The sequence below is a fragment of the Bactrocera dorsalis genome, chromosome 4 (genome assembly GCF_023373825.1).
Source record: "Bactrocera dorsalis isolate Fly_Bdor chromosome 4, ASM2337382v1, whole genome shotgun sequence".
Taxonomy (NCBI): domain Eukaryota; kingdom Metazoa; phylum Arthropoda; class Insecta; order Diptera; family Tephritidae; genus Bactrocera; species Bactrocera dorsalis.
In genome coordinates, this window is record NC_064306.1 from 23804792 (window position 1) to 23817971 (window position 13180).

At 37.4% G+C, this 13180-nt stretch overlaps 1 pseudogene; it reads left to right on the top strand.

The window, feature by feature from the left end:
• LOC125778252 (uncharacterized) overlaps positions 1 to 9630 on the top strand; it is a 31371-nt pseudogene extending 21741 nt beyond the window's left edge.
• The last annotated feature ends 3550 nt before the right edge of the window (positions 9631 to 13180 follow it).

Consider the following 13180-nt stretch of genomic DNA (forward strand, 5'->3'; position numbering starts at 1 on the left):
CCTTTCGTCTAACATCCGAGGGCGGCCGGTGCGTGGTTTACTTTCATAATTTCCATTTTCCTTAAAATTTTTTACTACTGTTTGCACTGTAGGCTTCTTTAAATTTAAAATTCTTCCAATTTCGCTTAAAGAATAACCTTCATTCCTCATTTTTACAACGGTTTTCCGAATTGGTTCGGGAACTTCCTTTCCTTTGCCCATATTTATAGTAGAAAACACCTCTCGACTAAAGAATTATAATTGTGATCACTTTCTATGAAATGTAAAGCTGTACTGATGATTTAAAGCAAATATCACGAAATCTGCAGCGGTACTCATAACGGTACACTTTGTTCTTTGCATCGTATGTATACTTATGTAAATATGGGAGTTCGAGCATTTTACATTTTTTGTTGTTACTTTAGTAAATACAACAAATTTTGTATTGAAGAGTATTTATAATGGTTTTATCTTTCGTTTAAAGTTATAAAAACCAGCAATATATCAACAGCATTTTGATATTTATAATAGAATTAAAATTTTATGGTCGTATGTAAACTTTTGTAAGACTGTGTAATTATTCCAATTAAAAATACAAAACTTAATCATCCTGTGTTCATGGACTTTTGACCTACTCCTTTATATCATTTATTACTGGTAAATCAGGCACTTCATTTTCGTTGGATGTCAGGCGCATCTTTCGTATCAACATCGTCTTCTTCCATCCATAAAGCATGTCGTCATTCATTAAACAGAGAATTTCTCGGGCACGTCTAGCCGCAATTCTTTGTGGACGAATTTTCGCGACAGGTAACAGCTCTTGTTTTTTATGTGATTGTTTGTGTTGAATGGTGGCTTTATATGAAGAAAAATATAGGCCACGTATGATACACGATCTCTTAAATAAGTATGACTCGACACTAGGACACTAACTATCATATGGAACTTGTTTCTGAAGTAATAATGGAGCAAACTTCAGCAAAAGTCGTTGTCAACACTCCCTGTGACTCCATAACCTTCTGATGTCTGCTTAATTAACACAGGTGGTGGTAAAAATCCTTCTTTTAATAATTTCCAAAGACTACAACGTCTTACACTGCAACATGCAATAGTTTCACATTTAACTATTTGTAAAAAATATTGTGACTCACGTACATGATTAGCATACCAAGTAGCATTATTTTTCAACATCATAGCCTGTTCATTATCCAGTCCAGTAACAGTTGGTGCAACATATTCAGCAACGACTGGAAAATTATCAATGACTAACTTTCTCCAAATGTCAGCAACACATTACCCGCACTTTCGAAGTTTCGTTCTTCTAGATCTAAATCAGTAGTTCGATTACTTGAATCAAGATGTGACCCAAAATCATCATGATTTAATAGTACACCAGTAAGTTCGCGACTGAGAGGTGCCATGCGTCGTTCACCTCTGTTAAATGCACTCCTTCCTGGGGCATTTGTAGCTACTTATATAGTTACTCGTAAATCGCATCTAAATGAAAATATTTAAAATGTTGTAAAGCTGAAACTATAACGCGGGAACAATATTGTAACTTTGATTAAAATTATAATGTAAAATAAAATAAAGTACGATTCGCAGAAGAGCTCCAATGTTTACAAATTTATTGTAACGAACGAACACGGCGAGTATACCTCAGCAAGTAATAACGGGTGATTTTTTTGAGGTTAGGATTTTCATGCATTAGTATTTGACAGATCACGTGGGATTTCAGACATGGTGTCAAAGAGAAAGATGCTCAGTATGCTTTGACATTTCATCATGAATAGACTTACTAACGAGCAACGCTTGCAAATCATTGAATTTTATTACCAAAATCAGTGTTCGGTTCGAAATGTGTTTATCGACAAATTTTGTTCAGCGATGAGGCTCATTTCTGGTTGAATGGCTACGTAAATAAGCAAAATTGCCGCATTTGGGGTGAAGAGCAACCAGAAGCCGTTCAAGAACTGCCCATGCATCCCGATGGTGGAATCATTGGACCGTATTTTTTCAAAGATGCTGTTGGACGCAACGTTACGGTGAATGGCGATCGCTATCGTTCGATGCTAACAAACTTTTTGTTGCCAAAAATGGAAGAACTGAACTTGGTTGACATGTGGTTTCAACAAGATGGCGCTACATGCCACACAGCTCGCGATTCTATGGCCATTTTGAGGGAAAACTTCGGACAACAATTCATCTCAAGAAATGGACCCGTAAGTTGGCCACCAAGATCATGCGATTTAACGCCTTTAGACTATTTTTTGTGGGGCTACGTCAAGTCTAAAGTCTACAGAAATAAGCCAGCAACTATTCCAGCTTTGGAAGACAACATTTCCGAAGAAATTCGGGCTATTCCGGCCGAAATGCTCGAAAAAGTTGCCCAAAATTGGACTTTCCGAATGGACCACCTAAGACGCAGCCGCGGTCAACATTTAAATGAAATTATCTTCAAAAAGTAAATGTCATGAACCAATCTAACGTTTCAAATAAAGAACCGATGAGATTTTGCAAATTTTATGCGTTTTTTTTTTTAAAAAAGTTATCAAGCTCTTAAAAAATCACCCTATACTTGTTAGAAGCAGGGGCAGTAAAAAGCTTCGTTACAACTTCAGTATTAAAAACAAAGATTGTGTTTATAAATGTTTAATATCTTTTGTTTACCTATAAATTTCACGTTTTTAATACGCTTTTATTAGCTTCACTTGTAAGTAATTATGTATGTGTGTTTGTAGGAAGGCGATAGTAAGTTTAAGCAGCTCACCAAAAAGATGCGCTTAAAAGTATGCAACATCTAAGTATATAAAACTAGTTTTCGTGACATTTAAATAGCATACTGAGTTGGGCGTCGACCGTTCATAAGATGCAAGGTTGTACAGTAGAACATGCAGTAATTTAACTGGGCTCTCGACTGTTTGATGCTGGACAAGCTTATGTAGCACTTATGCCCGGTTTCACAGTCCATACTTAAGTTGTGCCTAAATAAAATCTTAGCTAAGCATTGTTGCAAACTGAGCAGTCGTTTGCGTTTCACAGTCAATGCTTAATTTCTATAAAATTTTATTATAATATATGGCAACGTTGTGGGCAACATATGTTTTACAAATGTTATTCATAAAAATATGTTTGAAATATTTAAATTATAACAGACAATACATAAATTTGCGAGGAAAATTATATCAAAAATGGATGAAAACAACAAAAGAACCCCAAATTTCATCACTAGCGAGTCGGAGCACCCATTGGAACTGAAGGAAAAGTATAGATGCATGCTCCTTATCAGTTCTTCGCCGCCGTGTTTGAATAGCTCGGCCGGCAAACCGTCGGCCCCCGCCGCTTTGTTGTTCTTCAGGCGGCCAATTGCTATTCGAACTTCTTCATGGAACGTCTGCTCCATCGTCATCGATTGGGGAATCGGGTTCGCCTTCTCCTGGTGTTATGCGTTCACTGACATTCAGCAGGCTGGAGAAGTGTTCCCTCCATAATCTAAGTATGCTCTGGGCATCGGTAACTAGATCACCTTTGGGGGTTCTACAAGAGTATGCTCCGGTCTTGAAACCTTCTTTAAGCCGCCGGATTTTTTCGTAGAATTTTCGAGCATTACCCCTGTCGGCCAGCTTATCAAGCTGTTTGTACTCACGCATTTTGGCCTCTTTCTTCTCTGTCTGCAAATGCGTCTCGCTTCCCTCTTCAACTCTCGGTATCTATCCCATCCCGCACGTGTTGTGGTCGATCGTAACGTTGCGAGGTAGGCAGCCTGTTTTCTCTCCGCTGCGACACGGCACTCCTCGTCGTACCAGCTGTTCTTTTGCACTTTCCGAAAACCAATGGTTTCGGTTGCAGCTGTACGTAAGGAGTTTGAAATGCCGTCCCACAGTTCCCTTATACCGAGTTGTTGACGAGTGCTCTCAGAGAGCAGGAGTGCAAGCCGAGTGGAAAATCTTTCAGCTGTCTGTTGTGATTGCAGCTTCTCGACATCGAACCTTCCTTGTGTTTGTTGGCGTCCGTTTTTTGCTGCACAGAGGCGGGTGCGAATCTTGGCTGCAACAAGATAGTGGTCCGAGTCGATGTTAGGACCTCGGAGCGCACGCACATCTAAAACACTGGAGACGTGTCTTCCGTCTATCACAACATGATCGATCTGGTTGCTGGTTTTTCGATCCGGAGACAGCCAGGTAGCTTGATGTATCTTCTTATGCTGGAATCTAGTACTACAGATAACCATATTTCGGGCCCCGGCGAAGTCGATCAGCCTCAACCCATTTGGGGATGTTTCCTCGTGGAGGCTGAATTTACCGACCGTAGTGCCAAAGATACCTTCTTTGCCCACCCTGTCGCCAAGCACGATTTTGACATCGTGGCGGGGGCATCTCTCATAAGTGCGCTCCAAGCACTCATAAAAGGCATCTTTGGTCACATCGTCCTTCTCTTGCGTCGGGGCGTGGGCGCACATCAGCGATATGTTGAAGAACCTCGCTTTGATGCGGATTGTGGCTAGACGTTCATTCTCCGGAGTGAATGATAGTACTCGGCGACGGAGTCTCTCCCACCACGAATCCCACACCAAACTTGCGCTCCTTTATATGGCCACTGTAGTAAATGTCACAAGGACCTACTCGTCTCTGTCCTTGTCCCGTCCATCGCATTTCTTGGACGGCGGTGATGTCAGCCTTTATCTTTACGAGGACATCTACCAGCTGGGCAGCGGCACCTTCCCAATTAAGGGACCGGACATTCCAGGTGCATGCCCTCAAATCATAGTCCTTGTTTCGTTTGCCATGGTCGTCATCAAAAGGGGGGTCTCTCGTCCGAGGCTGTTTTTTTCTTTTCATTGGGGGTGTTTTTTACGTGGCGGGTCCCAAACCCAGCGCACAACCCTATGCAGGGGATGTTTCGCCTTCTCACTTTAGTTCGCCTTCAAACGGATGTTCTTAGGCTACCCAGAGGATACTTGGTCAAAGACCGGAAGTCGTGAGCTGCTTGAGTCATATGTAAAAGAATCGTTTCTGGCCACTCCCAAGTGAATGGCGATCAGAGAACTTTCCTCACTTGCGTGAACTTCTACACATGACTCCATCCTCCTCCTTTTACGGTGTGTATTTATATTCTTTGTTATCGAAAAGCTGTTGGAACGAGTTTGTTGGAGTTATTATTTCCTGAGAAATAACTCTCACAGATTGATGTTCTGGAAAAATTTTCTCGGATGGAAGCATTTGCAAACTAATTGGTGAAGACGAAAAACTCGATTCGTTAGTTGGAGTTGAGTTTGCAGATCTATGAACAACAGGATACCTCAATGACTGCATTCCAAGGTTAAGGCTGCTCGAAAAGGAAAGATGATTCAACTGACCGTGCATTAGAGTCTCGTCAATTATGCGTTTGGCAAACATTTTTTGTTGTTCGTTCATTTTGCGATATAACATGGACCATCCTTCTGCAAAAACGTCGGATTCATCCCTTTTCGACGGTTTATTCATTTTGTCCAAATGTTCAACAGCTTTTTCCAAAAATTCCGAGTCATCATATTTTCGTTTTTTTGAATGAGAAGACCTAATTATATTAAATTTCCTTTAATATTCCAGATTCCAAGTAATGCGGAAGAAGGGAAAGTAATTTCTGATTTATTTTGAGAAAAAGTGGAATTTTAACAATTGCATTGGCGCCATCGACGGCAAGCATGTACACATTAAAAAACCGTCAAAATCTGGGTTTTTCTATTTTAATTATAAGAAGAGTTTTAGTATTGTGATGATGGCGGTGGTCAATGCAAACTACGAATTCATATCAGTAGAAGTGGGAACAAATGGCAGAGCATCAGATGCAGGTGTTTTCGCGCAATCCAAGTTGAAGTATTTATATGATGAAGGGCTTCTATGTTTACCTGAGCCGGAAAAGCTACCACTGTCCGAAGATATATTTCCATTCGTATTCGTAGTTGATGATGCATTTCCTCTCTTGAAAAATCTAATGAAACCGTACAGCCGCTCTAATTTATCGATCGAACAGCAAATCTTTCTTTCTTGGCATTTTAGCCAGCCGTTTTTGGGTATTTCATATAATGTTGAATCCAGAAAATGCCACATTAATTGCAACTGCCTGTTGCTATTTACACAATTATTTAAAAGTAAAAAATGAGGCAATTTATTTGAAAAACTCCAACGAAATGGATACTGGGATTACTACAAATGACTATTTGACAGATTTGGAGCCGACAAAGTGTACCAACTCTTCCAACAACGCCAGCATGTTCGCGATAAATTTTGTAATTACTTTAGTACTGTTGGTGCAGTGCCTTGGCAGAATAAATTTGTATAAGCTCTATCAATTTTTGTAATAACTCCAATTTTTCTCAAAATAAAGAATTATAGCTTCTCATAATCTACGAGTATGAACTTACTTTTTCAATATCGATAGATTCGTCGAATGAGCAAAATCCATCTGTTTGCTTCTCTTGGTCACCCAAAAATTCCAACTTATTGAAGTACCATAGATTTGGTACATATATTTCCTCAGCACCTGCCCCAGACTTTTCGCTCTTGGGTACCTTCACCAATTCACGTCTATATGCAGTACGTAAACAATTCACTTTCTTCACTGCGTCAGTTGTCGCATCCTTATCAATTTCTTTATATTTCGAAAGTAAATTTTTCCACGACTTATCTTTTTGGCATTTATTCTTATAATTTTCACTTTTGCATTGCCATAAGGCCGGTTCATTTTTAAATAATTCAATAAACTCTTCCAAAAAATTTTTGCTCACGCTTGCCATTTTTTTATCCACTCATGTTTACTCTGCAAAAATTTCAACCAACTGACCAAATGTTTGCAAACCACGCCACTCACGACAAACGAATCCACAAATCGGTTGTTAGTTTTTGAAATTTTTCGCAAACCTTCAATCCGTTTGACAACATGCCCACTCACGACAAAAACCACCTCAAACTCAAACAGAATTGTCAAACAAATTTGTCGTGAGTGGGCCGCTTAAGACTCCAATTTTCAGTGCTTAAGCATAACCTAAGTATGAACTGTAAAACACTATTTTCCTGTTTTATCTTAAGCACAACATAAGTATGGACTGTGAAACCGGGCATTAGTCGTTGTAGATCTTTGGACGGTATTCGAATTGAAGAACTAGACTGTTCAAAGTTGACAGGTAACATGTAACTTCACTGTAACAGTGAAGCTTTAGAAGAAATGATTCGATTAAGAAGTAATAATTCGTAAAGTCGTCAATAGAACTTGGCCGCAAATAATGTAACAATTAGTCAATGAAAGGTTACGAGTAGATATTAAATCAGAGATAAAGAGATGTTTAACTCCTCTCTCACTAGAAGTGAGAGAACAATTGCTAAACGTCAAAACCTACTGAACTTTGACAGCTAATCGAGTTCAGTAGGTTTTGACGTTTATCAATTGGAAACGAGCGATGGCTAGATTGAAATCTTAGCAAAAAAATATATATCTGTTGCATCGTTTAAGATCACTTATAAAAAATGTAAAACAATGAAAATTAAGTAAATTTGTGATATTTAAAGGTATTTGATGAAACGTTTTGTAATTTGAAGCATCATTGTATTATTTGCAATGGAAAATGATTAAAAACATTTAATGATTGCGAGATGACAAGCTTAAATTCTTTTATTGGGTATTGAAAGGTCAAAAGTCAGTTGTTCTAATATACTTTAAAAGGATTTAAATAGTTTCTCCATATAATAAATAACCACTATATGGTAATTTTTATTCGTACCAAATGTTGGGTATTGGGTTGATAAATGCCCAAAAATTATTATTTTGTTCGATCTGGCCATAATGGAAAATGTTATAAAAAACGCTTATTTTGAGGCGCTCTCACACTGGAATAAGTTAAACATCCCTTTATTCCTGTATTAAATGCTGCCTAAGTATCGATTTACTTAACCAATACTACATGTCTTCATATTTTAACAAATTTTGGGGTTTCTCACATCAAACTAAAAAATTAAAAATAAATACAGTGGATCACAGCCAAAATGATGCAGCACTCATATGTAGTAGCACTTGACAAAAAAAAAAACAATTTCATCTAAAAAAAATGAAAAATTTAGCTATTGTGTTATTTGATATAAGCATGTATTATCTTGTAAAACACAAAAACAACTCAAATTTAAATTTTTTCGGAAACGGTTAGCAAAAATTCACACACTTGCAGAAAATCAAGCTCACAGCGAAAGTGATGCACTGAAGTTTACCGTTAGTGGCGACGGCTTGGCGGGAATTTCCGAATGTCAGCTATTATGTAACATTAAAATAACTGAATTAGAAACAATTTTTGATAGTTTTTGCATTCAAGTGTCGACATTTACACAGTGCAGATCAAAATGGGTCGTCAAACAAGTTGGAGTGCGCGAATTAGTTTTAAAACATTATAAAGATGGCAAAAGCCAACGAAAAATCGCAGGAACAGTGAAATTGAGCCAGGGAACTGTTTAACATATCATTGAACGCTACATTCGTGAAAATCGTGTAGAAAATAAAACTAAAAAGGCCCATAATAAAATTTTTAATGAAGTTGATTCTCGTTGGATAGTTCGGAAAATACGGGAAAACCCTCATTTCAGTGCTCCAGCATTGACAAATGATGTGGAAAAATATCTCGGAAAGAAGTGCCACCCGGAAACAGTGCTTCAATGAACGCACAACTCGTAATAAGCCATATATCAGCGCATAAAATCGAAGTGCACGACTAAAATTTGCTAAAGAGCATTTATGTAAGGATGAAAGCTTCTGGACTAGCGTAATTTTTACAAATGAAAGTAAATTCAAACTTTTTCGATCAGATGGTAAGAGCTACGTATGGAGAAAGCCAAATACAGAGCTTCATCCACAGAATTTGCGGAGCAATGTAAAACACGGTGGAGGGCATGTAATGGTGTGGGGTTGGATGTCCTCTGCTGGTGTTGGAAATTTGGCTTTCATTGACAGTACTATGGATAAAACTATGTATTTGAATATCTTGAAAGCAAATTTGTTACAAAGTGCCTCAAAATTAAATATTAGACAAGGTTTTCGATTCTACCAGGACAACGATCCAAAGCATAAATCGGGAGTTGTCTAAAGTTGGCTTATTTGGAACTGCCCACATGTGGTACAACCGCCAGCACAATCTCCAGATTTAAATGTTATTGAGAATCTGTGGTCAGTTTTGGAGCGAGAGATTCGAAAATATGAAATTCGAAATCATGCTGATCTGAAAACTGCTTTGGAAGCTGAATGGAACAAAATATCCACAAACTACACAAACAAATTGGTAGAATCGATGCCTAGGCGCATGAAAGCTGTCATAGATAACAAAGGTTATCCTACGAAGTATTGATCAACCGAAAATTTAAGTTTTGTTAAAAAAAATTTATTTATTTATTTATGCATTTGCTTATTTAGAGATTGCATCATTTTCGCTGTGAGGTAAAATTCAAGGCTGAATTCGTTTTTTTGTTTTTATTAAATGAAATAAATGTAAAATGTGAGTTTTAAAAATAATATTTAAAAAAATACATCTGCCACTAATAATTGGCACTCATAAACAAACAAGTTTTGGCTTTTTATTTTTTATTAAGCATGCTTTAAAATTTCTCAGATGGCTGCATCATTTTGGCTGTGATCCACTGTATAGCTTAGAAAAACTAAAAAAACACGCTTTTAAAGCATATCAAACTAAAAAGTGAAAAATAATTCTTTGTATAAACTAACAATAATAATGAAGGGAAAATACCTGCATTATTGTGAGCATTATTGTATTGCCAGAATGCCGCCGGCAGTCAGGCCAGGGTTGTACCATATCCAAATAAAGTTTTCCTATTCTAAACCATTTCGAAGCCAAAAAGTCGTCCAAGGAGTTGTAAGGCCGCGAAGTTCGCAGGCCATTTAGCGTTACCTAGGATGCACCAGTATGAATGTGACCTGCTCTACATCCCCCACTTGGACTGCTATATGCAGTCCTTTGTGAAGGCATAAAAACAGAACATCTGTACCCAATTTTACACGAAACAATCAAGAAGACAGTATTGAGCTATCTCCACTTTGTATACTTCCATACAGCATCGGCAAGCATCCTGAAAAGTTCTGAATCTTACGGCGTGGAAATTAATAGGACAGTGGTCTGTTAGAACCCTAAAACTAGAGTAGGTTGGCATGAATGTCGGCAAGGACTTTCTATGACTTGGGTGGTGGTTTTTTCATGTTTTAAAATTACGACGAGTTCGTCTTCCTAAGAGGGTCCAGAGCCAACTAGCGTAAGGAAGGAGTGTTCTCAATATAAACCTACAATTCGAACTTAAAAACAAGTAAGGAAGGGCTAAGTTCGGCTGTCACCGAACATTTTATACTCTCGCATGAAAAAGTGATAATCGAGATTTCATTACCTGTCATTTACATATTTTTTTATTATTAATTAGAATTAAATTCTAAGAGATTTACCGATATTTTCGGTGAAAAATTAGGTTAGGTTAGGTTAGGCACTGAGTTCTTCGTGTTCGATATCAGGGACCTTGAAAAGTTATAGTCCGATCACGACAATTTTTCCACAAGGGATACCTCAGCTCAAATACCGTATTCCTGTAAAGTTTTATTCCGCTATCAGCATTGGTTCCTAATGTATATACAGTGGCGGACAAAAGTCTACATACACCCCCTGTTTTCTTCGATGTGAGAGTACAGAAAGTTTTTAGAAAAATGTATTTATACAGTTTTATTCTAATATTTATTATAATAACAATTAACTAAAAAAATTCATTATTTAACATAAAACAACAAATTTATGGAAGAAAAACTCAAAAATTGCTTTGACAAAAGTCTACATACAGTTCAAATCTCATACTTTGTACATTGTTATATTAACAGTAAGGTAACGTTAGCCTTTTTCTTTTATTTCAATATGTTTATTGTTTGATATTTATTGAATTTAGTTGTGGTTTAAACACTTCAATAGCTATAATGGCTCCGTGAAATGAAATATCAATTGATGTAAGAAATTTGGTGATAAAAGAAAGAAAAGAAAAAAAATCATATGGTGAAATTTCTAAAATTTTAAACTTGAGTCGAGCAACAGTACAGACAATTCTAAAAAACTTTAAAAATAATGGTTCCAACGAAAATAAACCGCGCAGTGGACCCCCAAAAAAACAATCTCGTAGATACGTCAGCCTGATTCTCAACGAAGTAGACCAAAATCCAAAAGTAAATGCTCCAAATATAGCCGAACGCATGGCGAGTACGTCACAAATGAGTATCCAACCAAGACCAATAAAAAAAAACTCTAAACGATAACGGATTCCACAGTAGAACACCACGGAAGAAACCTTTTATTTCTGAAAAAATCGGAAAATTCGTTTAAAGTTCGCCAAAAAACACAAAGAAAAGGAAATGGATTTTTGGAAAAAAGTTTCATTTACAGATGATTCTCAATTCACTCTTTTTGGTAGTGATGAAAGTGCTAAAATTTGATGGAAAACTAACGCCACGCTTGAACCGAAGAACGTAGTATCAATTGTGAAGCTCGGTGGCGGCAGCGTAATGGTTTGGGGAGCTGTTGCGGCCTCTGGAGTTAGAAATTCAGACTTTATTGAAGGTGAAATGGACGGTTATAAGTATAAGTCTCTGTTGGAACATAATTCGAAGCGTTTGGTGGATAATTTAGGGCTCGGTTCCAGTTGGATATTTCAACAAGATAACGATCCGATGCATGCGGCGCAAATTGTTAAGGACTGGTTGCTTTATTATACTCCAAGTCAATTAAATACACCACCTCAAAGTCCAAATATGAATATTATTGAACATGTCTGGGAGATTTTGGAGCGTAGAATTAGAAAGAACCAAATTTCTAGCTCTGCTCTACTCTAAGAGCGCATATTGGGACCTTGGAACAGCATTACATCTGTAGCGTTGACAAATTTAGCAGAATCAAGCAGTTATAGATACCAATGGGGACCCAACTAAATACTAAAACGTCTTAATAACTAGCATTTTTTACAGTTTTTCGCACTGAACTAAGATATTTTTGTACTGTATGTAGACTTTTGTCAACACAATATTTGAGTTTTTATTCCATAAATTTGTAGTTTTATATTAATTAATGGATTTTTTAAGATTGTTGTTATTAGAAAGAAGATTAGAATAAAACTGTATCAACACATTTTTCTAAAAAGTTTTTGTACTCTCACATCGAAGAAAACAGGGGGTGTATGTAGACTTTTGTCCGCCACTGTATTAGGCGTGGTTGTGAACCGATTTCATACATGTCATCAGGGTGTTAAGAAAATATTATATACCGAATTTCATTGAAATCGGTGGAGTAGTTCCTGAGATATGGTTTTTGGTCCATAAGTGGGCGACGCCACGCCCATATTTAATTAAAAAAAAAAGTCTGGGTGCAGCTTCTTTCTGCCATTTCTTCGGTAAAATTTAGTATTTCTGACATTTTTTGTTAGTCGGTTAACGCACTTTTAGTGATTTTCAACATAACCTTTGTATGGGAGGTGAGCGTGGTTATTATCCGATTTCTTCCACTTTTGAACTGTATATGGAAATGCTTGAAGGAAACGACTCTGTAGAGTTTGGTTGACATAGCTATAGTAGTTTCCGAGATATGTACAAAAAACTTAATAGGGGGCGGGACCACGCCCACTTTTCCAAAAGAATTATTTCGAAATATGCCCCTCCCTAATGCGATTTTTTGTGCCAAATTTCACTTTAATATCTTTATTAATGGCTTAGTTATGACAATTTATAAGTTTTCGGTTTCCGCCATTTTGTGGGCGTGGCAGTGGGCCGATTTTGCTCATCTTCGAACTTAACCTTCTTATGGAGCCAAGAAATACGCGTACCAAGTTTCATCATGATATCTCAATTTTTACTCAAGTTACAGCTTGCACGGACGGACGGACAGATGGACGGACGGACGGACAGACAGACATCCGGATTTCAACTCTACTCGTCACCCTGATCACTTTGGTATATATAACCTTATATCTGACTCTTTTAGTTTTAGGACTTACAAACAACCGTTATGTGAACAAAACTATAATACTCTCTTTGTTGCGAAAGTATAATGACGGGGAGGAACGTACGTACGCGGGCAATTTTTCCTGAGGCAAGGGTAAGTCCCTACCCACCATAGTCTTCAAAAGACACCAAAAAAAATGTTTACTTCGGCTGTAAT